General features: G+C 44.9%; 1 protein-coding gene and 37 non-coding genes across 38 annotated transcripts in view; 17 read left to right on the top strand and 21 right to left on the bottom strand.

The window, feature by feature from the left end:
* The window catches only part of si:dkey-245n4.2, a 314,713-nt gene that overhangs the window by 96,000 nt on the left and 194,187 nt on the right, over positions 1–24,526 (bottom strand). The gene's annotated exons all lie outside the window — the stretch shown is intronic.
* trnad-guc (transfer RNA aspartic acid (anticodon GUC)) lies at positions 405–476 on the top strand. The gene has a single exon. It is a non-coding gene; the product is annotated as a tRNA-Asp (tRNA).
* Positions 811–926, bottom strand: LOC141385884 (U5 spliceosomal RNA). The gene has a single exon (XR_012406996.1). It is a non-coding gene; the product is annotated as a U5 spliceosomal RNA (small nuclear RNA).
* trnad-guc (transfer RNA aspartic acid (anticodon GUC)) lies at positions 1,629–1,700 on the top strand. The gene has a single exon. It is a non-coding gene; the product is annotated as a tRNA-Asp (tRNA).
* On the bottom strand, positions 2,035–2,150 carry LOC141385976 (U5 spliceosomal RNA). The gene has a single exon (XR_012407088.1). It is a non-coding gene; the product is annotated as a U5 spliceosomal RNA (small nuclear RNA).
* On the top strand, positions 2,853–2,924 carry trnad-guc (transfer RNA aspartic acid (anticodon GUC)). Its single transcript has one exon. It is a non-coding gene; the product is annotated as a tRNA-Asp (tRNA).
* On the bottom strand, positions 3,259–3,374 carry LOC141385961 (U5 spliceosomal RNA). The gene has a single exon (XR_012407073.1). It is a non-coding gene; the product is annotated as a U5 spliceosomal RNA (small nuclear RNA).
* trnad-guc (transfer RNA aspartic acid (anticodon GUC)) lies at positions 4,076–4,147 on the top strand. Its single transcript has one exon. It is a non-coding gene; the product is annotated as a tRNA-Asp (tRNA).
* On the bottom strand, positions 4,482–4,597 carry LOC141385993 (U5 spliceosomal RNA). Its single transcript, XR_012407106.1, has one exon. It is a non-coding gene; the product is annotated as a U5 spliceosomal RNA (small nuclear RNA).
* LOC141385885 (U5 spliceosomal RNA) lies at positions 5,700–5,815 on the bottom strand. The gene has a single exon (XR_012406997.1). It is a non-coding gene; the product is annotated as a U5 spliceosomal RNA (small nuclear RNA).
* LOC141385886 (U5 spliceosomal RNA) lies at positions 6,923–7,038 on the bottom strand. Its single transcript, XR_012406998.1, has one exon. It is a non-coding gene; the product is annotated as a U5 spliceosomal RNA (small nuclear RNA).
* On the top strand, positions 7,740–7,811 carry trnad-guc (transfer RNA aspartic acid (anticodon GUC)). Its single transcript has one exon. It is a non-coding gene; the product is annotated as a tRNA-Asp (tRNA).
* On the bottom strand, positions 8,146–8,261 carry LOC141385969 (U5 spliceosomal RNA). The gene has a single exon (XR_012407082.1). It is a non-coding gene; the product is annotated as a U5 spliceosomal RNA (small nuclear RNA).
* Positions 9,309–9,424, bottom strand: LOC141385887 (U5 spliceosomal RNA). The gene has a single exon (XR_012406999.1). It is a non-coding gene; the product is annotated as a U5 spliceosomal RNA (small nuclear RNA).
* On the top strand, positions 10,126–10,197 carry trnad-guc (transfer RNA aspartic acid (anticodon GUC)). Its single transcript has one exon. It is a non-coding gene; the product is annotated as a tRNA-Asp (tRNA).
* LOC141385965 (U5 spliceosomal RNA) lies at positions 10,532–10,647 on the bottom strand. The gene has a single exon (XR_012407078.1). It is a non-coding gene; the product is annotated as a U5 spliceosomal RNA (small nuclear RNA).
* On the top strand, positions 11,346–11,417 carry trnad-guc (transfer RNA aspartic acid (anticodon GUC)). The gene has a single exon. It is a non-coding gene; the product is annotated as a tRNA-Asp (tRNA).
* Positions 11,752–11,867, bottom strand: LOC141385966 (U5 spliceosomal RNA). Its single transcript, XR_012407079.1, has one exon. It is a non-coding gene; the product is annotated as a U5 spliceosomal RNA (small nuclear RNA).
* On the top strand, positions 12,569–12,640 carry trnad-guc (transfer RNA aspartic acid (anticodon GUC)). Its single transcript has one exon. It is a non-coding gene; the product is annotated as a tRNA-Asp (tRNA).
* Positions 12,975–13,090, bottom strand: LOC141385888 (U5 spliceosomal RNA). The gene has a single exon (XR_012407000.1). It is a non-coding gene; the product is annotated as a U5 spliceosomal RNA (small nuclear RNA).
* trnad-guc (transfer RNA aspartic acid (anticodon GUC)) lies at positions 13,793–13,864 on the top strand. Its single transcript has one exon. It is a non-coding gene; the product is annotated as a tRNA-Asp (tRNA).
* LOC141385889 (U5 spliceosomal RNA) lies at positions 14,199–14,314 on the bottom strand. The gene has a single exon (XR_012407001.1). It is a non-coding gene; the product is annotated as a U5 spliceosomal RNA (small nuclear RNA).
* Positions 15,017–15,088, top strand: trnad-guc (transfer RNA aspartic acid (anticodon GUC)). The gene has a single exon. It is a non-coding gene; the product is annotated as a tRNA-Asp (tRNA).
* On the bottom strand, positions 15,423–15,538 carry LOC141385890 (U5 spliceosomal RNA). Its single transcript, XR_012407002.1, has one exon. It is a non-coding gene; the product is annotated as a U5 spliceosomal RNA (small nuclear RNA).
* Positions 16,240–16,311, top strand: trnad-guc (transfer RNA aspartic acid (anticodon GUC)). Its single transcript has one exon. It is a non-coding gene; the product is annotated as a tRNA-Asp (tRNA).
* LOC141385891 (U5 spliceosomal RNA) lies at positions 16,646–16,761 on the bottom strand. The gene has a single exon (XR_012407003.1). It is a non-coding gene; the product is annotated as a U5 spliceosomal RNA (small nuclear RNA).
* Positions 17,463–17,534, top strand: trnad-guc (transfer RNA aspartic acid (anticodon GUC)). The gene has a single exon. It is a non-coding gene; the product is annotated as a tRNA-Asp (tRNA).
* LOC141385892 (U5 spliceosomal RNA) lies at positions 17,869–17,984 on the bottom strand. Its single transcript, XR_012407004.1, has one exon. It is a non-coding gene; the product is annotated as a U5 spliceosomal RNA (small nuclear RNA).
* trnad-guc (transfer RNA aspartic acid (anticodon GUC)) lies at positions 18,686–18,757 on the top strand. The gene has a single exon. It is a non-coding gene; the product is annotated as a tRNA-Asp (tRNA).
* LOC141385893 (U5 spliceosomal RNA) lies at positions 19,092–19,207 on the bottom strand. Its single transcript, XR_012407005.1, has one exon. It is a non-coding gene; the product is annotated as a U5 spliceosomal RNA (small nuclear RNA).
* Positions 19,909–19,980, top strand: trnad-guc (transfer RNA aspartic acid (anticodon GUC)). The gene has a single exon. It is a non-coding gene; the product is annotated as a tRNA-Asp (tRNA).
* LOC141385894 (U5 spliceosomal RNA) lies at positions 20,315–20,430 on the bottom strand. The gene has a single exon (XR_012407006.1). It is a non-coding gene; the product is annotated as a U5 spliceosomal RNA (small nuclear RNA).
* trnad-guc (transfer RNA aspartic acid (anticodon GUC)) lies at positions 21,133–21,204 on the top strand. The gene has a single exon. It is a non-coding gene; the product is annotated as a tRNA-Asp (tRNA).
* On the bottom strand, positions 21,539–21,654 carry LOC141385895 (U5 spliceosomal RNA). The gene has a single exon (XR_012407007.1). It is a non-coding gene; the product is annotated as a U5 spliceosomal RNA (small nuclear RNA).
* trnad-guc (transfer RNA aspartic acid (anticodon GUC)) lies at positions 22,356–22,427 on the top strand. The gene has a single exon. It is a non-coding gene; the product is annotated as a tRNA-Asp (tRNA).
* Positions 22,762–22,877, bottom strand: LOC141385896 (U5 spliceosomal RNA). The gene has a single exon (XR_012407008.1). It is a non-coding gene; the product is annotated as a U5 spliceosomal RNA (small nuclear RNA).
* Positions 23,578–23,649, top strand: trnad-guc (transfer RNA aspartic acid (anticodon GUC)). The gene has a single exon. It is a non-coding gene; the product is annotated as a tRNA-Asp (tRNA).
* LOC141385897 (U5 spliceosomal RNA) lies at positions 23,984–24,099 on the bottom strand. The gene has a single exon (XR_012407009.1). It is a non-coding gene; the product is annotated as a U5 spliceosomal RNA (small nuclear RNA).

The following is a 24,526-nucleotide window of genomic DNA, read 5'->3' on the forward strand; positions in this document are numbered from 1 at the left end:
AGAAGCTACAGTTTGCCCTTTGGACTGAACCCATCGGTCGTTGTTTTTATTACATGTCTGACTCTGCCTGTCTTAAGGAGGAATGGCTTGGCTTCGGTTTGGTGAGACTGCTGGCAGAAAGTGTCCACCCACGCTTGACATAACCAAAAGCACGCTAGTCTTTGTTAGTATAGTGGACAGTATTTCCATGTGTCACCCGGATGATCAGGGTTCGCTTCCCTGCCAGGGGGGGCTTTTTTTAGGATGCTAAACTCCTCTTAAAAACTTGAGCTTCAGCATGAATCTGTCCAAAAAAAAAACAAGCCCACAGTGCGACGTTCGTCGGAAGAAACTTGCAGCCTTTTGCTCTCAGGCAACCTCAACATAATAGTGCAGCTGAACAGTTTACATTCTTGCATAAGTGATCCTCGTTAGTATAGTGGACAGTATCTCCGCCTGTCACGCGGAAGACCGGGGTTCGATTCCCCGACGGGGAGGCATTTTCTTCAAGACGCTGAACTCCTTACCCCACCTCAGGCTTAAGCATAAAGCTGTCCAAAGAAACAAACCCACCATACAATATTGGCCATGTCCTTCTTGTGGTAAATAAGAGCTCGATTTTGCTCACTCGCTTTTTTGCTGCGGTTCCAAAGACTGCAATTGTGAAGAGAGGGAGAAAAAGACACACAGATCCAAGATTGCTGCGCTTTAGAGAATGAGCTAAGAGCAACTTCATTTGATCGCCGGATTGATAACAACCATTCTGTCTAGGCTAATCTACTGACACAAACACTCTTCCACATCTCGTTCTGCAATTCAACATCTTAATGCAGCTCTGCAGATAGCAGAGCACCCAAAAATAAACAAAACTCACAATAGTTCCTCCCCACGGAAATCTTTAGTAAAAGGCGAAAGATTTGTGCGTGATTGAAGAGAAACTCGAGCTGTAACACTATGCTGCTTAATCAGAGCAGTTGGCCATACACAGCACAATGTTCGGCAAGGGTGACTGCAAGGCACGTTGGCCTCGTAATCCTACTTTGTTGAAATGAAGGCATCGAAGCATTACGCAGTACAGAATGAGGTCACACAGAAAGAGGTGCAGTCTTTGGTTAAGACAAATATATCCACATTTTCAAAGCTGCAGTGATGTCACCATGTAAAATTGTGTTATTAGGACATCAGACAGATTAGAGCCCAGTCCTTGGTAACAGCCAAAGGTTTTGAGGGTGACTATAACCAGCAGAAGCTACAGTTTGCCCTTTGGACTGAACCCATCGGTCGTTGTTTTTATTACATGTCTGACTCTGCCTGTCTTAAGGAGGAATGGCTTGGCTTCGGTTTGGTGAGACTGCTGGCAGAAAGTGTCCACCCACGCTTGACATAACCAAAAGCACGCTAGTCTTTGTTAGTATAGTGGACAGTATTTCCATGTGTCACCCGGATGATCAGGGTTCGCTTCCCTGCCAGGGGGGGCTTTTTTTAGGATGCTAAACTCCTCTTAAAAACTTGAGCTTCAGCATGAATCTGTCCAAAAAAAAAAACAAGCCCATAGTGCGACGTTCGTCGGAAGAAACTTGCAGCCTTTTGCTCTCAGGCACCCTCAACATAATAGTGCAGCTGAACAGTTTACATTCTTGCATAAGTGATCCTCGTTAGTATAGTGGACAGTATCTCCACCTGTCACGCGGAAGACCGGGGTTCGATTCCCCGACGGGGAGGCATTTTCTTCAAGACGCTGAACTCCTTACCCCACCTCAGGCTTAAGCATAAAGCTGTCCAAAGAAACAAACCCACCATACAATATTGGCCATGTCCTTCTTGTGGTAAATAAGAGCTCGATTTTGCTCACTCGCTTTTTTGCTGCGGTTCCAAAGACTGCAATTGTGAAGAGAGGGAGAAAAAGACACACAGATCCAAGATTGCTGCGCTTTAGAGAATGAGCTAAGAGCAACTTCATTTGATCGCCGGATTGATAACAACCATTCTGTCTAGGTTAATCTACTGACACAAACACTCTTCCACATCTCGTTCTGCAATTCAACATCTTAATGCAGCTCTGCAGATAGCAGAGCACCCAAAAATAAACAAAACTCACAATAGTTCCTCCCCACGGAAATATTTAGTAAAAGGCGAAAGATTTGTGCGTGATTGAAGAGAAACTCGAGCTGTAACACTATGCTGCTTAATCAGAGCAGTTGGCCATACACAGCACAATGTTCGGCAAGGGTGACTGCAAGGCACGTTGGCCTCGTAATCCTACTTTGTTGAAATGAAGGCATCGAAGCATTACGCAGTACAGAATGAGGTCACACAGAAAGAGGTGCAGTCTTTGGTTAAGACAAATATATCCACATTTTCAAAGCTGCAGTGATGTCACCATGTAAAATTGTGTTATTAGGACATCAGACAGATTAGAGCCCAGTCCTTGGTAACAGCCAATGGTTTTGAGGGTGACTATAACCAGCAGAAGCTACAGTTTGCCCTTTGGACTGAACCCATCGGTCGTTGTTTTTATTACATGTCTGACTCTGCCTGTCTTAAGGAGGAATGGCTTGGCTTCGGTTTGGTGAGACTGCTGGCAGAAAGTGTCCACCCACGCTTGACATAACCAAAAGCACGCTAGTCTTTGTTAGTATAGTGGACAGTATTTCCATGTGTCACCCGGATGATCAGGGTTCGCTTCCCTGCCAGGGGGGGCTTTTTTTAGGATGCTAAACTCCTCTTAAAAACTTGAGCTTCAGCATGAATCTGTCCAAAAAAAAAAACAAGCCCATAGTGCGACGTTCGTCGGAAGAAACTTGCAGCCTTTTGCTCTCAGGCACCCTCAACATAATAGTGCAGCTGAACAGTTTACATTCTTGCATAAGTGATCCTCGTTAGTATAGTGGACAGTATCTCCGCCTGTCACGCGGAAGACCGGGGTTTGATTCCCCGACGGGGAGGCATTTTCTTCAAGACGCTGAACTCCTTACCCCACCTCAGGCTTAAGCATAAAGCTGTCCAAAGAAACAAACCCACCATACAATATTGGCCATGTCCTTCTTGTGGTAAATAAGAGCTCGATTTTACTCACTCGCTTTTTTGCTGCGGTTCCAAAGACTGCAATTGTGAAGAGAGGGAGAAAAAGACACACAGATCCAAGATTGCTGCGCTTTAGAGAATGAGCTAAGAGCAACTTCATTTGATCGCCGGATTGATAACAACCATTCTGTCTAGGCTAATCTACTGACACAAACACTCTTCCACATCTCGTTCTGCAATTCAACATCTTAATGCAGCTCTGCAGATAGCAGAGCACCCAAAAATAAACAAAACTCACAATAGTTCCTCCCCACGGAAATCTTTAGTAAAAGGCGAAAGATTTGTGCGTGGTTGAAGAGAAACTCGAGCTGTAACACTATGCTGCTTAATCAGAGCAGTTGGCCATACACAGCACAATGTTCGGCAAGGGTGACTGCAAGGCACGTTGGCCTCGTAATCCTACTTTGTTGAAATGAAGGCATCGAAGCATTACGCAGTACAGAATGAGCTCACACAGAAAGAGGTGCAGTCTTTGGTTAAGACAAATATATCCACATTTTCAAAGCTGCAGTGATGTCACCATGTAAAATTGTGTTATTAGGACATCAGACAGATTAGAGCCCAGTCCTTGGTAACAGCCAAAGGTTTTGAGGGTGACTATAACCAGCAGAAGCTACAGTTTGCCCTTTGGACTGAACCCATCGGTCGTTGTTTTTATTACATGTCTGACTCTGCCTGTCTTAAGGAGGAATGGCTTGGCTTCGGTTTGGTGAGACTGCTGGCAGAAAGTGTCCACCCACGCTTGACATAACCAAAAGCACGCTAGTCTTTGTTAGTATAGTGGACAGTATTTCCATGTGTCACCCGGATGATCAGGGTTCGCTTCCCTGCCAGGGGGGGTTTTTTTAGGATGCTAAACTCCTCTTAAAAACTTGAGCTTCAGCATGAATCTGTCCAAAAAAAAAAACAAGCCCACAGTGCGACGTTCGTCGGAAGAAACTTGCAGCCTTTTGCTCTCAGGCACCCTCAACATAATAGTGCAGCTGAACAGTTTACATTCTTGCATAAGTGATCCTCGTTAGTATAGTGGACAGTATCTCCGCCTGTCACGCGGAAGACCGGGGTTCGATTCCCCGACGGGGAGGCATTTTCTTCAAGACGCTGAACTCCTTACCCCACCTCAGGCTTAAGCATAAAGCTGTCCAAAGAAACAAACCCACCATACAATATTGGCCATGTCCTTCTTGTGGTAAATAAGAGCTCGATTTTGCTCACTCGCTTTTTTGCTGCGGTTCCAAAGACTGCAATTGTGAAGAGAGGGAGAAAAAGACACACAGATCCAAGATTGCTGCGCTTTAGAGAATGAGCTAAGAGCAACTTCATTTGATCGCCGGATTGATAACAACCATTCTGTCTAGGTTAAACTACTGACAAAAACACTCTTCCACATCTCGTTCTGCAATTCAACATCTTAATGCAGCTCTGCAGATAGCAGAGCACCCAAAAATAAACAAAACTCACAATAGTTCCTCCCCACGGAAATCTTTAGTAAAAGGCGAAAGATTTGTGCGTGATTGAAACTCGAGCTGTAACACTATGCTGCTTAATCAGAGCAGTTGGCCATACAAAGCACAATGTTCGGCAAGGGTGACTGCAAGGCACGTTGGCCTCGTAATCCTACTTTGTTGAAATGAAGACATCGAAGCATTACGCAGTACAGAATGAGGTCACACAGAAAGAGGTGCAGTCTTTGGTTAAGACAAATATATCCACATTTTCAAAGCTGCAGTGATGTCACCATGTAAAATTGTGTTATTAGGACATCAGACAGATTAGAGCCCAGTCCTTGGTAACAGCCAAAGGTTTTGAGGGTGACTATAACCAGCAGAAGCTACAGTTTGCCCTTTGGACTGAACCCATCGGTCGTTGTTTTTATTACATGTCTGACTCTGCCTGTCTTAAGGAGGAATGGCTTGGCTTCGGTTTGGTGAGACTGCTGGCAGAAAGTGTCCACCCACGCTTGACATAACCAAAAGCACGCTAGTCTTTGTTAGTATAGTGGACAGTATTTCCATGTGTCACCCGGATGATCAGGGTTCGCTTCCCTGCCAGGGGGGGCTTTTTTTAGGATGCTAAACTCCTCTTAAAAACTTGAGCTTCAGCATGAATCTGTCCAAAAAAAAAACAAGCCCACAGTGCGACGTTCGTCGGAAGAAACTTGCAGCCTTTTGCTCTCAGGCACCCTCAACATAATAGTGCAGCTGAACAGTTTACATTTTTGCATAAGTGATCCTAGTTAGTATAGTGGACAGTATCTCCGCCTGTCACGCGGAAGACCGGGGTTCGATTCCCCGACGGGGAGGCATTTTCTTCAAGACGCTGAACTTCTTACCCCACCTCAGGCTTAAGCATAAAGCTGTCCAAAGAAACAAACCCACCATACAATATTGGCCATGTCCTTCTTGTGGTAAAAAAGAGCTCGATTTTGCTCACTCGCTTTTTTGCTGCGGTTCCAAAGATTGCAATTGTGAAGAGAGGGAGAAAAAGACACACAGATCCAAGATTGCTGCGCTTTAGAGAATGAGCTAAGAGCAACTTCATTTGATCGCCGGATTGATAACAACCATTCTGTCTAGGCTAATCTACTGACACAAACACTCTTCCACATCTCGTTCTGCAATTCAACATCTTAATGCAGCTCTGCAGATAGCAGAGCACCCAAAAATAAACAAAACTCACAATAGTTCCTCCCCACGGAAATCTTTAGTAAAAGGCGAAAGATTTGTGCGTGATTGAAGAGAAACTCGAGCTGTAACACTATGCTGCTTAATCAGAGCAGTTGGCCATACACAGCACAATGTTCGGCAAGGGTGACTGCAAGGCACGTTGGCCTCGTAATCCTACTTTGTTGAAATGAAGGCATCGAAGCATTACGCAGTACAGAATGAGGTCACACAGAAAGAGGTGCAGTCTTTGGTTAAGACAAATATATCCACATTTTCAAAGCTGCAGTGATGTCACCATGTAAAATTGTGTTATTAGGACATCAGACAGATTAGAGCCCAGTCCTTGGTAACAGCCAAAGGTTTTGAGGGTGACTATAACCAGCAGAAGCTACAGTTTGCCCTTTGGACTGAACCCATCGGTCGTTGTTTTTATTACATGTCTGACTCTGCCTGTCTTAAGGAGGAATGGCTTGGCTTCGGTTTGGTGAGACTGCTGGCAGAAAGTGTCCACCCACGCTTGACATAACCAAAAGCACGCTAGTCTTTGTTAGTATAGTGGACAGTATTTCCATGTGTCACCCGGATGATCAGGGTTCGCTTCCCTGCCAGGGGGGGCTTTTTTTAGGATGCTAAACTCCTCTTAAAAACTAGAGCTTCAGCATGAATCTGTCCAAAAAAAAAACAAGCCCACAGTGCGACGTTCGTCGGAAGAAACTTGCAGCCTTTTGCTCTCAGGCAACCTCAACATAATAGTGCAGCTGAACAGTTTACATTCTTGCATAAGTGATTCTCGTTAGTATAGTGGACAGTATCTCCGCCTGTCACGCGGAAGACCGGGGTTCGATACCCCGATGGGGAGGCATTTTCTTCAAGACGCTGAACTCCTTACCCCACCTCAGGCTTAAGCATAAAGCTGTCCAAAGAAACAAACCCACCATACAATATTGGCCATGTCTTTCTTGTGGTAAATAAGAGCTCGATTTTGCTCACTCGCTTTTTTGCTGCGGTTCCAAAGACTGCAATTGTGAAGAGAGGGAGAAAAAGACACACAGATCCAAGATTGCTGCGCTTTAGAGAATGAGCTAAGAGCAACTTCATTTGATCGCCGGATTGATAACAACCATTCTGTCTAGGCTAATCTACTGACACAAACACTCTTCCACATCTCGTTCTGCAATTCAACATCTTAATGCAGCTCTGCAGATAGCAGAGCACCCAAAAATAAACAAAACTCACAATAGTTCCTCCCCACGGAAATCTTTAGTAAAAGGCGAAAGATTTGTGCGTGATTGAAGAGAAACTCGAGCTGTAACACTATGCTGCTTAATCAGAGCAGTTGGCCATACACAGCACAATGTTCGGCAAGGGTGACTGCAAGGCACGTTGGCCTCGTAATCCTACTTTGTTGAAATGAAGGCATCGAAACATTACGCAGTACAGAATGAGGTCACACAGAAAGAGGTGCAGTCTTTGGTTAAGACAAATATATCCACATTTTCAAAGCTGCAGTGATGTCACCATGTAAAATTGTGTTATTAGGACATCAGACAGATTAGAGCCCAGTCCTTGGTAACAGCCAAAGGTTTTGAGGGTGACTATAACCAGCAGAAGCTACAGTTTGCCCTTTGGACTGAACCCATCGGTCGTTGTTTTTATTACATGTCGGACTCTGCCTGTCTTAAGGAGGAATGGCTTGGCTTCGGTTTGGTGAGACTGCTGGCAGAAAGTGTCCACCCACGCTTGACATAACCAAAAGCACGCTAGTCTTTGTTAGTATAGTGCACAGTATTTCCATGTGTCACCCGGATAATCAGGGTTCGCTTCCCTGCCAGGGGGGGCTTTTTTTAGGATGCTAAACTCCTCTTAAAAACTTGAGCTTCAGCATGAATCTGTCCAAAAAAAAAACAAGCCCACAGTGCGACGTTCGTCGGAAGAAACTTGCAGCCTTTTGCTCTCAGGCACCCTCAACATAATAGTGCAGCTGAACAGTTTACATTCTTGCATAAGTGATCCTCGTTAGTATAGTGGACAGTATCTCCGCCTGTCACGCGGAAGACCGGGGTTCGATTCCCCGACGGGGAGGCATTTTCTTCAAGACGCTGAACTCCTTACCCCACCTCAGGCTTAAGCATAAATCTGTCCAAAGAAACAAACCCACCATACAATATTGGCCATGTCCTTCTTGTGGTAAATAAGAGCTCGATTTTGCTTACTCGCTTTTTTGCTGCGGTTCCAAAGACTGCAATTGTGAAGAGAGGGAGAAAAAGACACACAGATCCAAGATTGCTGCGCTTTAGAGAATGAGCTAAGAGCAACTTCATTTGATCGCCGGATTGATAACAACCATTCTGTCTAGGCTAATCTACTGACACAAACACTCTTCCACATCTCGTTCTGCAATTCAACATCTTAATGCAGCTCTGCAGATAGCAGAGCACCCAAAAATAAACAAAACTCACAATAGTTCCTCCCCACGGAAATCTTTAGTAAAAGGCAAAAGATTTGTGCGTGATTGAAGAGGAAACTCGAGCTGTAACACTATGCTGCTTAATCAGAGCAGTTGGCCATACACAGCACAATGTTCGGCAAGGGTGACTGTACAGAATGAGCTCACACAGAAAGAGGTGCAGTCTTTGGTTAAGACAAATATATCCACATTTTCAAAGCTGCAGTGATGTCACCATGTAAAATTGTGTTATTAGGACATCAGACAGATTAGAGCCCAGTCCTTGGTAACAGCCAAAGGTTTTGAGGGTGACTATAACCAGCAGAAGCTACAGTTTGCCCTTTGGACTGAACCCATCGGTCGTTGTTTTTATTACATGTCTGACTCTGCCTGTCTTAAGGAGGAATGGCTTGGCTTCGGTTTGGTGAGACTGCTGGCAGAAAGTGTCCACCCACGCTTGACATAACCAAAAGCACGCTAGTCTTTGTTAGTATAGTGGACAGTATTTCCATGTGTCACCCGGATGATCAGGGTTCGCTTCCCTGCCAGGGGGGGCTTTTTTTAGGATGCTAAACTCCTCTTAAAAACTTGAGCTTCAGCATGAATCTGTCCAAAAAAAAAACAAGCCCACAGTGCGACGTTCGTCGGAAGAAACTTGCAGCCTTTTGCTCTCAGGCACCCTCAACATAATAGTGCAGCTGAACAGTCTACATTCTTGCATAAGTGATCCTCGTTAGTATAGTGGACAGTATCTACGCCTGTCACGCGGAAGACCGGGGTTCGATTCCCTGATGGGGAGGCATTTTCTTCAAGACGCTGAACTCCTTACCCCACCTCAGGCTTAAGCATAAAGCTGTCCAAAGAAACAAACCCACCATTCAATATTGGCCATGTCCTTCTTGTGGTAAAAAAGAGCTCGATTTTGCTCACTCGCTTTTTTGCTGCGGTTCCAAAGATTGCAATTGTGAAGAGAGGGAGAAAAAGACACACAGATCCAAGATTGCTGCGCTTTAGAGAATGAGCTAAGAGCAACTTCATTTGATCGCCGGATTGATAACAACCATTCTGTCTAGGCTAATCTACTGACACAAACACTCTTCCACATCTCGTTCTGCAATTCAACATCTTAATGCAGCTCTGCAGATAGCAGAGCACCCAAAAATAAACAAAACTCACAATAGTTCCTCCCCACGGAAATCTTTAGTAAAAGGCGAAAGATTTGTGCGTGATTGAAGAGAAACTCGAGCTGTAACACTATGCTGCTTAATCAGAGCAGTTGGCCATACACAGCACAATGTTCGGCAAGGGTGACTGCAAGGCACGTTAGCCTTGTAATCCTACTTTGTTGAAATGAAGGCATCGAAGCATTACGCAGTACAGAATGAGGTCACACAGAAAGAGGTGCAGTCTTTGGTTAAGACAAATATATCCACATTTTCAAAGCTGCAGTGATGTCACCATGTAATATTGTGTTATTAGGACATCAGACAGATTAGAGCCCAGTCCTTGGTAACAGCCAAAGGTTTTGAGGGTGACTATAACCAGCAGAAGCTACAGTTTGCCCTTTGGACTGAACCCATCGGTCGTTGTTTTTATTACATGTCTGACTCTGCCTGTCTTAAGGAGGAATGGCTTGGCTTCGGTTTGGTGAGACTGCTGGCAGAAAGTGTCCACCCACGCTTGACATAACCAAAAGCACGCTAGTCTTTATTAGTATAGTGGACAGTATTTCCATGTGTCACCCGGATGATCAGGGTTCGCTTCCCTGCCAGGGGGGGCTTTTTTTAGGATGCTAAACTCCTCTTAAAAACTTGAGCTTCAGCATGAATCTGTCCAAAAAAAAAACAAGCCCACAGTGCGACGTTCGTCGGAAGAAACTTGCAGCCTTTTGCTCTCAGGCACCCTCAACATAATAGTGCAGCTGAACAGTTTACATTCTTGCATAAGTGATCCTCGTTAGTATAGTGGACAGTATCTCCGCCTGTCACGCGGAAGACCGGGGTTCGATTCCCCGACGGGGAGGCATTTTCTTCAAGACGCTGAACTCCTTACCCCACCTCAGGCTTAAGCATAAAGCTGTCCAAAGAAACAAACCCACCATACAATATTGGCCATGTCCTTCTTGTGGTAAATAAGAGCTCGATTTTGCTCACTCGCTTTTTTGCTGCGGTTCCAAAGACTGCAATTGTGAAGAGAGGGAGAAAAAGACACACAGATCCAAGATTGCTGCGCTTTAGAGAATGAGCTAAGAGCAACTTCATTTGATCGCCGGATTGATAACAACCATTCTGTCTAGGCTAATCTACTGACACAAACACTCTTCCACATCTCGTTCTGCAATTCAACATCTTAATGCAGCTCTGCAGATAGCAGAGCACCCAAAAATAAACAAAACTCACAATAGTTCCTCCCCACGGAAATCTTTAGTAAAAGGCGAAAGATTTGTGCGTGATTGAAGAGAAACTCAAGCTGTAACACTATGCTGCTTAATCAGAGCAGTAGGCCTGACACAGCACAATGTTCGGCAAGGGTGACTGCAAGGCACGTTGGCCTCGTAATCCTACTTTGTTGAAATGAAGGCATCGAAGCATTACGCAGTACAGAATGAGCTCACACAGAAAGAGGTGCAGTCTTTGGTTAAGACAAATATATCCACATTTTCAAAGCTGCAGTGATGTCACCATGTAAAATTGTGTTATTAGGACATCAGACAGATTAGAGCCCAGTCCTTGGTAACAGCCAAAGGTTTTGAGGGTGACTATAACCAGCAGAAGCTACAGTTTGCCCTTTGGACTGAACCCATCGGTCGTTGTTTTTATTACATGTCTGACTCTGCCTGTCTTAAGGAAAAATGGCTTGGCTTTGGTTTGGTGAGACTGCTGGCAGAAAGTGTCCACCCACGCTTAACATATCCAATAGCACGCTAGTCTTTGTTAGTATAGTGGTCAGTATTTCCATGTGTCACCCGGATGATCAGGGTTCGCTTCCCTGCCAGGGGGTGCTTTTTTTAGGATGCTAAACTCCTCTCAATAACTTGAGCTTCAGCATGAATCTGTCCAAAAAAACAAGCCCACAGTGCGACGTTCGTCGGAAGAAACTTGCAGCCTTTTGCTCTCAGGCACCCTCAACATAATAGTGCAGCTGAACAGTTTACATTCTTGCATAAGTGATCCTCGTTAGTATAGTGGACAGTATCTCCGCCTGTCACGCGGAAGACCGGGGTTCGATTCCCCGATGGGGAGGCATTTTCTTCAAGACGCTGAACTCCTTACCCCACCTCAGGCTTAAGCATAAAGCTGTCCAAAGAAACAAACCCACCATTCAATATTGGCCATGTCCTTCTTGTGGTAAAAAAGAGCTTGATTTTGCTCACTCGCTTTTTTGCTGCGGTTCCAAAGATTGCAATTGTGAAGAGAGGGAGAAAAAGACACACAGATCCAAGATTGCTGCGCTTTAGAGAATGAGCTAAGAGCAACTTCATTTGATCGCCGGATTGATAACAACCATTCTGTCTAGGCTAATCTACTGACACAAACACTCTTCCACATCTCATTCTGCAATTCAACATCTTAATGCAGCTCTGCAGATAGCAGAGCACCAAAAAATAAACAAAACTCACAATAATTCCTCCCCACGGAAATCTTTAGTAAAAGGCGAAAGATTTGTGCGTGATTGAAGAGAAACTCGAGCTGTAACACTATGCTGCTTAATCAGAGCAGTTGGCCATACACAGCACAATGTTCGGCAAGGGTGACTGCAAGGCACGTTGGCCTCGTAATCCTACTTTGTTGAAATGAAGGCATCGAAGCATTACGCAGTACAGAATGAGCTCACACAGAAAGAGGTGCAGTCTTTGGTTAAGACAAATATATCCACATTTTCAAAGCTGCAGTGATGTCACCATGTAAACTTGTGTTATTAGGACATCAGACAGATTAGAGCCCAGTCCTTGGTAACAGCCAAAGGTTTTGAGGGTGACTATAACCAGCAGAAGCTACAGTTTGCCCTTTGGACTGAACCCATCGGTCGTTGTTTTTATTACATGTCTGACTCTGCCTGTCTTAAGGAGGAATGGCTTGGCTTCGGTTTGGTGAGACTGCTGGCAGAAAGTGTCCACCCACGCTTGACATAACCAAAAGCACGCTAGTCTTTGTTAGTATAGTGGACAGTATTTCCATGTGTCACCCGGATGATCAGGGTTCGCTTCCCTGCCAGGGGGGGCTTTTTTTAGGATGCTAAACTCCTCTTAAAAACTTGAGCTTCAGCATGAATCTGTCCAAAAAAAAAACAAGCCCACAGTGCGACGTTCGTCGGAAGAAACTTGCAGCCTTTTGCTCTCAGGCACCCTGAACATAATAGTGCAGCTGAACAGTTTACATTCTTGCATAAGTGATCCTCGTTAGTATAGTGGACAGTATCTCCGCCTGTCACGCGGAAGACCGGGGTTCGATTCCCCGACGGGGAGGCATTTTCTTCAAGACGCTGAACTCCTTACCCCACCTCAGGCTTAAGCATAAAGCTGTCCAAAGAAACAAACCCACCATACAATATTGGCCATGTCCTTCTTGTGGTAAATAAGAGCTCGATTTTGCTCACTCGCTTTTTTGCTGCGGTTCCAAAGACTGCAATTGTGAAGAGAGGGAGAAAAAGACACACAGATCCAAGATTGCTGCGCTTTAGAGAATGAGCTAAGAGCAACTTCATTTGATCGCCGGATTGATAACAACCATTCTGTCTAGGCTAATCTACTGACACAAACACTCTTCCACATCTCGTTCTGCAATTCAACATCTTAATGCAGCTCTGCAGATAGCAGAGCACCCAAAAATAAACAAAACTCACAATAGTTCCTCCCCACGGAAATCTTTAGTAAAAGGCGAAAGATTTGTGCGTGATTGAAGAGAAACTCGAGCTGTAACACTATGCTGCTTAATCAGAGCAGTAGGCCTGACACAGCACAATGTTCGGCAAGGGTGACTGCAAGGCACGTTGGCCTCGTAATCCTACTTTGTTGAAATGAAGGCATCGAAGCATTACGCAGTACAGAATGAGCTCACACAGAAAGAGGTGCAGTCTTTGGTTAAGACAAATATATCCACATTTTCAAAGCTGCAGTGATGTCACCATGTAAAAATGTGTTATTAGGACATCAGACAGATTAGAGCCCAGTCCTTGGTAACAGCCAAAGGTTTTGAGGGTGACTATAACCAGCAGAAGCTACAGTTTGCCCTTTGGACTGAACCCATCGGTCGTTGTTTTTATTACATGTCTGACTCTGCCTGTCTTAAGGAGGAATGGCTTGGCTTCGGTTTGGTGAGACTGCTGGCAGAAAGTGTCCACCCACGCTTGACATAACCAAAAGCACGCTAGTCTTTGTTAGTATAGTGGACAGTATTTCCATGTGTCACCCGGATGATCAGGGTTCGCTTCCCTGCCAGGGGGGGCTTTTTTTAGGATGCTAAACTCCTCTTAAAAACTTGAGCTTCAGCATGAATCTGTCCAAAAAAAAAAACAAGCCCACAGTGCGACGTTCGTCGGAAGAAACTTGCAGCCTTTTGCTCTCAGGCACCCTCAACATAATAGTGCAGCTGAACAGTTTACATTCATGCATAATTGATCCTCGTTAGTATAGTGGACAGTATCTCCGCCTGTCACGCGGAAGACCGGGGTTCGATTCCCCGACGGGGAGGCATTTTCTTCAAGACGCTGAACTCCTTACCCCACCTCAGGCTTAAGCATAAAGCTGTCCAAAGAAACAAACCCACCATACAATATTGGCCATGTCCTTCTTGTGGTAAATAAGAGCTCGATTTTGCTCACTCGCTTTTTTGCTGCGGTTCCAAAGACTGCAATTGTGAAGAGAGGGAGAAAAAGACACACAGATCCAAGATTGCTGCGCTTTAGAGAATGAGCTAAGAGCAACTTCATTTGATTGCCTGATTGATAACAACCATTCTGTCTAGGCTAATCTACTGACACAAACACTCTTCCACATCTCGTTCTGCAATTCAACATCTTAATGCAGCTCTGCAGATAGCAGAGCACCCAAAAATAAACAAAACTCACAATAGTTCCTCCCCACGGAAATCTTTAGTAAAAGGCGAAAGATTTGTGCGTGATTGAAGAGAAACTCGAGCTGTAACACTATGCTGCTTAATCAGAGCAGTTGGCCATACACAGCACAATGTTCGGCAAGGGTGACTGCAAGGCACGTTGGCCTGGTAATCCTACTTTGTTGAAATGAAGGCATCGAAGCATTACGCAGTACAGAATGAGCTCACACAGAAAGAGGTGCAGTCTTTGGTTAAGACAAATATATCCACATTTTCAAAGCTGCAGTGATGTCACCATGTAAAATTGTGTTATTAGGACATCAGACAGATTAGAGCCCAGTCCTTGGTAACAGCCAAAGGTTTTGAGGGTGACTATAACCAGCAGAAGCTACAGTTTGCCCTTTGGACTGAACCCATCGGTCGTTGTTTTTATTACATGTCTGACTCTGCCTGTCTTAAGGAGGAATGGCTTGGCTTCGGTTTGGTGAGACTGCTGGCAGAAAGTGTCCACCCACGCTTGACATAACCAAAAGCACGCTAGTCTTTGTTAGTATAGTGGACAGTATTTCCATGTGTCACCCGGATGATCAGGGTTCGCTTCCCTGCCAGGGGGGGCTTTTTTTAGGATGCTAAACTCCTCTTAAAAACTTGAGCTTCAGCATGAATCTGTCCAAAAAAAAAAACAAGCCCACAGTGCGACGTTCGTCGGAAGAAACTTGCAGCCTTTTGCTCTCAGGCACCCTCAACATAATAGTGCAGCTGAACAGTTTACATTCTTGCATAAGTGATCCTCGTTAGTATAGTGGACAGTATCTCCGCCTGTCACGCGGAAGACCGGGGTTCGATTCCCCGACGGGGAGGCCTTTTCTTCAAGACGCTGAACTCCTTACCCCACCTCAGGCTTAAGCATAAAGCTGTCCAAAGAAACAAACCCACCATACAATATTGGCCATGTCCTTCTTGTGGTAAATAAGAGCTCGATTTTGCTCACTCGCTTTTTTGCTGCGGTTCCAAAGACTGCAATTGTGAAGAGAGGGAGAAAAAGACACACAGATCCAAGATTGCTGCGCTTTAGAGAATGAGCTAAGAGCAACTTCATTTGATCGCCGGATTGATAACAACCATTCTGTCTAGGCTAATCTACTGACACAAACACTCTTCCACATCTCGTTCTGCAATTCAACATCTTAATGCAGCTCTGCAGATAGCAGAGCACCCAAAAATAAACAAAACTCACAATAGTTCCTCCCCACGGAAATCTTTAGTAAAAGGCGAAAGATTTGTGCGTGATTGAAGAGAAACTCGAGCTGTAACACTATGCTGCTTAATCAGAGCAGTTGGCCATACACAGCACAATGTTCGGCAAGGGTGACTGCAAGGCACGTTGGCCTCGTAATCCTACTTTGTTGAAATGAAGGCATCGAAGCATTACGCAGTACAGAATGAGGTCACACAGAAAGAGGTGCAGTCTTTGGTTAAGACAAATATATCCACATTTTCAAAGCTGCAGTGATGTCACCATGTAAAATTGTGTTATTAGGACATCAGACAGATTAGAGCCCAGTCCTTGGTAACAGCCAAAGGTTTTGAGGGTGACTATAATCAGCAGAAGCTACAGTTTGCCCTTTGGACTGAACCCATCGGTCGTTGTTTTTATTACATGTCTGACTCTGCCTGTCTTAAGGAGGAATGGCTTGGCTTCGGTTTGGTGAGACTGCTGGCAGAAAGTGTCCACCCACGCTTGACATAACCAAAAGCACGCTAGTCTTTGTTAGTATAGTGGACAGTATTTCCATGTGTCACCCGGATGATCAAGGTTCGCTTCCCTGCCAGGGGGGGCTTTTTTTAGGATGCTAAACTCCTCTTAAAAACTTGAGCTTCAGCATGAATCTGTCCAAAAAAAAAACAAGCCCACAGTGCGACGTTCGTCGGAAGAAACTTGCAGCCTTTTGCTCTCAGGCACCCTCAACATAATAGTGCAGCTGAACAGTTTACACAGTTGCATAAGTGATCCTCGTTAGTATAGTGGACAGTATCTCCGCCTGTCACGCGGAAGACCGGGGTTCGATTCCCCGACGGGGAGGCATTTTCTTCAAGACGCTGAACTCCTTACCCCACCTCAGGCTTAAGCATAAAGCTGTCCAAAGAAACAAACCCACCATACAATATTGGCCATGTCCTTCTTGTGGTAAATAAGAGCTCGATTTTGCTCACTCGCTTTTTTGCTGCGGTTCCAAAGACTGCAATTGTGAAGAGAGGGAGAAAAAGACACACAGATCCAAGATTGCTGCGCTTTAGAGAATGAGCTAAGAGCAACTTCATTTGATCGCCGGATTGATAACAACCATTCTGTCTAGGCTAATCTACTGACACAAACACTCTTCCACATCTCGTTCTGCAATTCAACATCTTAATGCAGCTCTGCAGATAGCAGAGCACCCAAAAATAAACAAAACTCACAATAGTTCCTCCCCACGGAAATCTTTAGTAAAAGGCGAAAGATTTGTGCGTGATTGAAGAGAAACTCGAGCTGTAACACTATGCTGCTTAATCAGAGCAGTTGGCCATACACAGCACAATGTTCGGCAAGGGTGACTGCAAGGCACGTTGGCCTCGTAATCCTACTTTGTTGAAATGAAGGCATCGAAGCATTACGCAGTACAGAATGAGCTCACACAGAAAGAGGTGCAGTCTTTGGTTAAGACAAATATATCCACATTTTCAAAGCTGCAGTGATGTCACCATGTAAAATTGTGTTATTAGGACATCAGACAGATTAGAGCCCAGTCCTTGGTAACAGCCAAAGGTTTTGAGGGTGACTATAACCAGCAGAAGCTACAGTTTGCCCTTTGGACTGAACCCATCGGTCGTTGTTTTTATTACATGTCTGACTCTGCCTGTCTTAAGGAGGAATGGCTTGGCTTCGGTTTGGTGAGACTGCTGGCAGAAAGTGTCCACCCACGCTTGACATAACCAAAAGCACGCTAGTCTTTGTTAGTATAGTGGACAGTATTTCCATGTGTCACCCGGATGATCAGGGTTCGCTTCCCTGCCAGGGGGGGCTTTTTTTAGGATGCTAAACTCCTCTTAAAAACTTGAGCTTCAGCATGAATCTGTCCAAAAAAAAAACAAGCCCACAGTGCGACGTTCGTCGGAAGAAACTTGCAGCCTTTTGCTCTCAGGCAACCTCAACATAATAGTGCAGCTGAACAGTTTACATTCTTGCATAAGTGATCCTCGTTAGTATAGTGGACAGTATCTCCGCCTGTCACGCGGAAGACCGGGGTTCGATTCCCCGACGGGGAGGCATTTTCTTCAAGACGCTGAACTCCTTACCCCACCTCAGGCTTAAGCATAAAGCTTTCCAAAGAAACAAACCCACCATACAATATTGGCCATGTCCTTCTTGTGGTAAAAAAGAGCTCGATTTTGCTCACTCGCTTTTTTGCTGCGGTTCCAAAGACTGCAATTGTGAAGAGAGGGAGAAAAAGACACACAGATCCAAGATTGCTGCGCTTTAGAGAATGAGCTAAGAGCAACTTCATTTGATCGCCAGATTGATAACAACCATTCTGTCTAGGCTAATCTACTGACACAAACACTCTTCCACATCTCGTTCTGCAATTCAACATCTTAATGCAGCTCTGCAGATAGCAGAGCACCCAAAAATAAACAAAACTCACAATAGTTCCTCCCCACGGAAATCTTTAGTAAAAGGCGAAAGATTTGTGCGTGATTGAAGAGAAACTCGAGCTGTAACACTATGCTGCTTAATCAGAGCAGTTGGCCATACACAGCACAATGTTCGGCAAGGGTGACTGCAAGGCACGTTGGCCTCGTAATCCTACTTTGTTGAAATGAAGGCATCGAAGCATTACGCAGTACAGAATGAGGTCACACAGAAAGAGGTGCAGTCTTTGGTTAAGACAAATATATCCACATTTTCAAAGCTGCAGTGATGTCACCATGTAAAATTGTGTTATTAGGACATCAGACAGATTAGAGCCCAGTCCTTGGTAACAGCCAAAGGTTTTGAGGGTGACTATAATCAGCAGAAGCTACAGTTTGCCCTTTGGACTGAACCCATCGGTCGTTGTTTTTATTACATGTCTGACTCTGCCTGTCTTAAGGAGGAATGGCTTGGCTTCGGTTTGGTGAGACTGCTGGCAGAAAGTGTCCACCCACGCTTGACATAACCAAAAGCACGCTAGTCTTTGTTAGTATAGTGGACAGTATTTCCATGTGTCACCCGGATGATCAAGGTTCGCTTCCCTGCCAGGGGGGGCTTTTTTTAGGATGCTAAACTCCTCTTAAAAACTTGAGCTTCAGCATGAATCTGTCCAAAAAAAAAACAAGCCCACAGTGCGACGTTCGTCGGAAGAAACTTGCAGCCTTTTGCTCTCAGGCACCCTCAACATAATAGTGCAGCTGAACAGTTTACATAGTTGCATAAGTGATCCTCGTTAGTATAGTGGACAGTATCTCCGCCTGTCACGCGGAAGACCGGGGTTCGATTCCCCGACGGGGAGGCATTTTCTTCAAGACGCTGAACTCCTTACCCCACCTCAGGCTTAAGCATAAAGCTGTCCAAAGAAACAAACCCACCATACAATATTGGCCATGTCCTTCTTGTGGTAAATAAGAGCTCGATTTTGCTCACTCGCTTTTTTGCTGCGGTTCCAAAGACTGCAATTGTGAAGAGAGGGAGAAAAAGACACACAGATCCAAGATTGCTGCGCTTTAGAGAATGAGCTAAGAGCAACTTCATTTGATCGCCGGATTGATAACAACCATTCTGTCTAGGCTAATCTACTGACACAAACACTCTTCCACATCTCGTTCTGCAATTCAACATCTTAATGCAGCTCTGCAGATAGCAGAGCACCCAAAAATAAACAAAACTCACAATAGTTCCTCCCCACGGAAATCTTTAGTAAAAGGCGAAAGATTTGTGCGTGATTGAAGAGAAACTCGAGCTGTAACACTATGCTGCTTAATCAGAGCAGTTGGCCATACACAGCACAATGTTCGGCAAGGGTGACTGCAAGGCACGTTGGCCTCGTAATCCTACTTTGTTGAAATGAAGGCATCGAAGCATTACGCAGTACAGAATGAGCTCACACAGAAAGAGGTGCAGTCTTTGGTTAAGACAAATATATCCACATTTTCAAAGCTGCAGTGATGTCACCATGTAAAATTGTGTTATTAGGACATCAGACAGATTAGAGCCCAGTCCTTGGTAACAGCCAAAGGTTTTGAGGGTGACTATAACCAGCAGAAGCTACAGTTTGCCCTTTGGACTGAACCCATCGGTCGTTGTTTTTATTACATGTCTGACTCTGCCTGTCTTAAGGAGGAATGGCTTGGCTTCGGTTTGGTGAGACTGCTGGCAGAAAGTGTCCACCCACGCTTGACATAACCAAAAGCACGCTAGTCTTTGTTAGTATAGTGGACAGTATTTCCATGTGTCACCCGGATGATCAGGGTTCGCTTCCCTGCCAGGGGGGGCTTTTTTTAGGATGCTAAACTCCTCTTAAAAACTTGAGCTTCAGCATGAATCTGTCCAAAAAAAAAACAAGCCCACAGTGCGACGTTCGTCGGAAGAAACTTGCAGCCTTTTGCTCTCAGGCAACCTCAACATAATAGTGCAGCTGAACAGTTTACATTCTTGCATAAGTGATCCTCGTTAGTATAGTGGACAGTATCTCCGCCTGTCACGCGGAAGACCGGGGTTCGATTCCCCGACGGGGAGGCATTTTCTTCAAGACGCTGAACTCCTTACCCCACCTCAGGCTTAAGCATAAAGCTTTCCAAAGAAACAAACCCACCATACAATATTGACCATGTCCTTCTTGTGGTAAAAAAGAGCTCGATTTTGCTCACTCGCTTTTTTGCTGCGGTTCCAAAGACTGCAATTGTGAAGAGAGGGAGAAAAAGACACACAGATCCAAGATTGCTGCGCTTTAGAGAATGAGCTAAGAGCAACTTCATTTGATCGCCTGATTGATAACAACCATTCTGTCTAGGCTAATCTACTGACACAAACACTCTTCCACATCTCGTTCTGCAATTCAACATCTTAATGCAGCTCTGCAGATAGCAGAGCACCCAAAAATAAACAAAACTCACAATAGTTCCTCCCCACGGAAATCTTTAGTAAAAGGCGAAAGATTTGTGCGTGATTGAAGAGAAACTCGAGCTGTAACACTATGCTGCTTAATCAGAGCAGTTGGCCATACACAGCACAATGTTCGGCAAGGGTGACTGCAAGGCACGTTGGCCTCGTAATCCTACTTTGTTGAAATGAAGGCATCGAAGCATTACGCAGTACAGAATGAGGTCACACAGAAAGAGGTGCAGTCTTTGGTTAAGACAAATATATCCACATTTTCAAAGCTGCAGTGATGTCACCATGTAAAATTGTGTTATTAGGACATCAGACAGATTAGAGCCCAGTCCTTGGTAACAGCCAAAGGTTTTGAGGGTGACTATAATCAGCAGAAGCTACAGTTTGCCCTTTGGACTGAACCCATCGGTCGTTGTTTTTATTACATGTCTGACTCTGCCTGTCTTAAGGAGGAATGGCTTGGCTTCGGTTTGGTGAGACTGCTGGCAGAAAGTGTCCACCCACGCTTGACATAACCAAAAGCACGCTAGTCTTTGTTAGTATAGTGGACAGTATTTCCATGTGTCACCCGGATGATCAAGGTTCGCTTCCCTGCCAGGGGGGGCTTTTTTTAGGATGCTAAACTCCTCTTAAAAACTTGAGCTTCAGCATGAATCTGTCCAAAAAAAAAAACAAGCCCACAGTGCGACGTTCGTCGGAAGAAACTTGCAGCCTTTTGCTCTCAGGCACCCTCAACATAATAGTGCAGCTGAACAGTTTACATAGTTGCATAAGTGATCCTCGTTAGTATAGTGGACAGTATCTCCGCCTGTCACGCGGAAGACCGGGGTTCGATTCCCCGACGGGGAGGCATTTTCTTCAAGACGCTGAACTCCTTACCCCACCTCAGGCTTAAGCATAAAGCTGTCCAAAGAAACAAACCCACCATACAATATTGGCCATGTCCTTCTTGTGGTAAATAAGAGCTCGATTTTGCTCACTCGCTTTTTTGCTGCGGTTCCAAAGACTGCAATTGTGAAGAGAGGGAGAAAACGACACACAGATCCAAGATTGCTGCGCTTTAGAGAATGAGCTAAGAGCAACTTCATTTGATCGCCGGATTGATAACAACCATTCTGTCTAGGCTAATCTACTGACACAAACACTCTTCCACATCTCGTTCTGCAATTCAACATCTTAATGCAGCTCTGCAGATAGCAGAGCACCCAAAAATAAACAAAACTCACAATAGTTCCTCCCCACGGAAATCTTTAGTAAAAGGCGAAAGATTTGTGCGTGATTGAAGAGAAACTCGAGCTGTAACACTATGCTGCTTAATCAGAGCAGTTGGCCATACACAGCACAATGTTCGGCAAGGGTGACTGCAAGGCACGTTGGCCTCGTAATCCTACTTTGTTGAAATGAAGGCATCGAAGCATTACGCAGTACAGAATGAGCTCACACAGAAAGAGGTGCAGTCTTTGGTTAAGACAAATATATCCACATTTTCAAAGCTGCAGTGATGTCACCATGTAAAATTGTGTTATTAGGACATCAGACAGATTAGAGCCCAGTCCTTGGTAACAGCCAAAGGTTTTGAGGGTGACTATAACCAGCAGAAGCTACAGTTTGCCCTTTGGACTGAACCCATCGGTCGATGTTTTTATTACATGTCTGACTCTGCCTGTCTTAAGGAGGAATGGCTTGGCTTCGGTTTGGTGAGACTGCTGGCAGAAAGTGTCCACCCACGCTTGACATAACCAAAAGCACGCTAGTCTTTGTTAGTATAGTGGACAGTATTTCCATGTGTCACCCGGATGATCAGGGTTCGCTTCCCTGCCAGGGGGGGCTTTTTTTAGGATGCTAAACTCCTCTTAAAAACTTGAGCTTCAGCATGAATCTGTCCAAAAAAAAAACAAGCCCACAGTGCGACGTTCGTCGGAAGAAACTTGCAGCCTTTTGCTCTCAGGCAACCTCAACATAATAGTGCAGCTGAACAGTTTACATTCTTGCATAAGTGATCCTCGTTAGTATAGTGGACAGTATCTCCGCCTGTCACGCGGAAGACCGGGGTTCGATTCCCCGACGGGGAGGCATTTTCTTCAAGACGCTGAACTCCTTACCCCACCTCAGGCTTAAGCATAAAGCTTTCCAAAGAAACAAACCCACCATACAATATTGGCCATGTCCTTCTTGTGGTAAAAAAGAGCTCGATTTTGCTCACTCGCTTTTTTGCTGCGGTTCCAAAGACTGCAATTGTGAAGAGAGGGAGAAAAAGACACACAGATCCAAGATTGCTGCGCTTTAGAGAATGAGCTAAGAGCAACTTCATTTGATCGCCGGATTGATAACAACCATTCTGTCTAGGCTAATCTACTGACACAAACACTCTTCCACATCTCTTTCTGCAATTCAACATCTTAATGCAGCTCTGCAGATAGCAGAGCACCCAAAAATAAACAAAACTCACAATAGTTCCTCCCCACGGAAATCTTTAGTAAAAGGCGAAAGATTTGTGCGTGATTGAAGAGAAACTCGAGCTGTAACACTATGCTGCTTAATCAGAGCAGTTGGCCATACACAGCACAATGTTCGGCAAGGGTGACTGCAAGGCACGTTGGCCTCGTAATCCTACTTTGTTGAAATGAAGGCATCGAAGCATTACGCAGTACAGAATGAGGTCACACAGAAAGAGGTGCAGTCTTTGGTTAAGACAAATATATCCACATTTTCAAAGCTGCAGTGATGTCACCATGTAAAATTGTGTTATTAGGACATCAGACAGATTAGAGCCCAGTCCTTGGTAACAGCCAAAGGTTTTGAGGGTGACTATAACCAGCAGAAGCTACAGTTTGCCCTTTGGACTGAACCCATCGGTCGTTGTTTTTATTACATGTCTGACTCTGCCTGTCTTAAGGAGGAATGGCTTGGCTTCGGTTTGGTGAGACTGCTGGCAGAAAGTGTCCACCCACGCTTGACATAACCAAAAGCACGCTAGTCTTTGTTAGTATAGTGGACAGTATTTCCATGTGTCACCCGGATGATCAGGGTTCGCTTCCCTGCCAGGGGGGGCTTTTTTTAGGATGCTAAACTCCTCTTAAAAACTTGAGCTTCAGCATGAATCTGTCCAAAAAAAAACAAGCCCACAGTGCGACGTTCGTCGGAAGAAACTTGCAGCCTTTTGCTCTCAGGCACCCTCAACATAATAGTGCAGCTGAACAGTTTACATAGTTGCATAAGTGATCCTCGTTAGTATAGTGGACAGTATCTCCGCCTGTCACGCGGAAGACCGGGGTTCGATTCCCCGACGGGGAGGCATTTTCTTCAAGACGCTGAACTCCTTACCCCACCTCAGGCTTAAGCATAAAGCTGTCCAAAGAAACAAACCCACCATACAATATTGGCCATGTCCTTCTTGTGGTAAATAAGAGCTCGATTTTGCTCACTCGCTTTTTTGCTGCGGTTCCAAAGACTGCAATTGTGAAGAGAGGGAGAAAAAGACACACAGATCCAAGATTGCTGCGCTTTAGAGAATGAGCTAAGAGCAACTTCATTTGATCGCCGGATTGATAACAACCATTCTGTCTAGGCTAATCTACTGACACAAACACTCTTCCACATCTCGTTCTGCAATTCAACATCTTAATGCAGCTCTGCAGATAGCAGAGCACCCAAAAATAAACAAAACTCACAATAGTTCCTCCCCACGGAAATCTTTAGTAAAAGGCGAAAGATTTGTGCGTGATTGAAGAGAAACTCGAGCTGTAACACTATGCTGCTTAATCAGAGCAGTTGGCCATACACAGCACAATGTTCGGCAAGGGTGACTGCAAGGCACGTTGGCCTCGTAATCCTACTTTGTTGAAATGAAGGCATCGAAGCATTACGCAGTACAGAATGAGCTCACACAGAAAGAGGTGCAGTCTTTGGTTAAGACAAATATATCCACATTTTCAAAGCTGCAGTGATGTCACCATGTAAAATTGTGTTATTAGGACATCAGACAGATTAGAGCCCAGTCCTTGGTAACAGCCAAAGGTTTTGAGGGTGACTATAACCAGCAGAAGCTACAGTTTGCCCTTTGGACTGAACCCATCGGTCGTTGTTTTTATTACATGTCTGACTCTGCCTGTCTTAAGGAGGAATGGCTTGGCTTCGGTTTGGTGAGACTGCTGGCAGAAAGTGTCCACCC

Source organism: Danio rerio, chromosome 5 (assembly GCF_049306965.1).
Source record: "Danio rerio strain Tuebingen ecotype United States chromosome 5, GRCz12tu, whole genome shotgun sequence".
Taxonomy (NCBI): Eukaryota; Metazoa; Chordata; class Actinopteri; order Cypriniformes; family Danionidae; genus Danio; species Danio rerio.